This window comes from Chrysochloris asiatica, unplaced genomic scaffold (genome assembly GCF_000296735.1).
Source record: "Chrysochloris asiatica unplaced genomic scaffold, ChrAsi1.0 scaffold00364, whole genome shotgun sequence".
NCBI lineage: Eukaryota > Metazoa > Chordata > Mammalia > Afrosoricida > Chrysochloridae > Chrysochloris > Chrysochloris asiatica.
This window is the reverse complement of record NW_006408882.1, coordinates 497,119-498,831: the sequence shown is the minus strand read 5'-3', so window position 1 is coordinate 498,831 and position 1,713 is coordinate 497,119.

Below are 1,713 nucleotides of genomic sequence, written 5' to 3'. Positions count from 1 at the left end.
ACTTACAATCAGGAAAACTCTAAGGAACAGTTCTACTCCACGTAGTGGGTTTTATAGTCACTTGACAATATCTCTATGCTAACTGCCCTCTTCATATTTTGTGGGTTGAAAGCAAGGCATGGAAGAAATGTGAATGGGGATGAGCCAGAGAACAATGAAGGAATACCAGAAGAAGGGAAGAGGAAGGGAAATGGAAATTAAACCACTGAATGGTCATTAAGATAAGTCCTGGCTTTAATTCTCTTCTTTCTCTATTAGAATAGGCTGTGTGCTAATGTGTCCAATCTAGCATCTGTTATGACTCTAACATTTCTATGTAGCCTCCTTGCATTCTGGCACAGTCTTTGCCTCAGGCATGCAAATTTGCATTTTCCCTTGACACTCTTTTAATATGTACTTGTGGAGTAGCTTTCTAAATTTGCTTGAAATACAGCATTTGCAAGGTATTTTGAGAGACTTATGAAGAGCTGGGCTAGAGTTAAGCTTAATTACTATTTTATACACTTGCTTCATTTTTTCTTCCTCCAATTTAATTTTTAAAAGAACTGTTCTACTGCCTATAATTTGATAAATTTAAAATTATATTAAAAAATAACTATTACTTTGTCAGTTTGAGGACTAACGTGCACCTGACCCAAGCTATGGCATTTTCAATATCCTCACAGGAGTCCTGGTGTGGTGCAGTGGCTTAATACACCAGACTGTAAAGCTGTTTGAACTGCAAGGTTGGCAGTTCAAGTTCACCAGCTGCTCCTAGGAAACCCTATACAGGGTCACTATGGGTTGGAACTGACTCGACAGCACTTCCCAACAACAACACATGCATTTGAAAATTGGACAATGCATAGGGAAGATGGTAGAACAATTGATGTATTTTAGTTATGATGTTTGAGAAGAATATAAAAGTACTATGGACTGCTAGAAGAACAAACAAATCTCTATTGAAAGAAGTACAATCATAGTGCTCCTTGGAAGCCAGGATGGTAAGACTTGGTCTCTCAGACTTTGGACATATTGTCAGGAGGGACCAGTCTCTGTAGAAGGAAAGCATGCTAGGTAAAGTGGAAAGTCAGCAACAAAGAGCAAGACTCACAATGAGATGAATTGGCACCTTGGCAGCAGCAATGGGCTCAAGTGTAACAACCATATTTGGAATGGCGCAGGACCGTGAACTGTTTCATTTCATTGTGCACATGGTTGCTTTGAGTTGAACTTGACTCAACACCAACTAACAACAACAACTTTCTCTTTTGTAAGCAGGAAGATACATGAGATTATGCCCCTTAGAAGCCAGAATGGCCAAACTTCATCTCTCATACTTTGGATGTATTATGATGGACCAGTGCCTGGAGAAGGACATTACAATAGGTAAAGGGTAGATTCAGTAAACAAAGGGAGATCCCAACAAGATGGATTGGCACAGTGGCAGCAAGATTGGGCTCAAGCATAGCAACAGTTGTGAGGATGGCACAGGACAGGGCAGGGTTTTGTTTTGTTGTGCATAGAGTCACTATGAGTCAGAATCGACTCGACAGCCCCTAACAACAACCAGCACAGCAAATTCATTATAAACAAATGATACACATTTATAAACAATTTAAAAAAATATATAAACAAAGTAATTGTAAACATTTTAACCAATGCAAGTATTGTGCTAAAACTCTAAGGGAGATAGTGATGTATGTTACATGTTGTTGTCAGGTGCCATCGAGT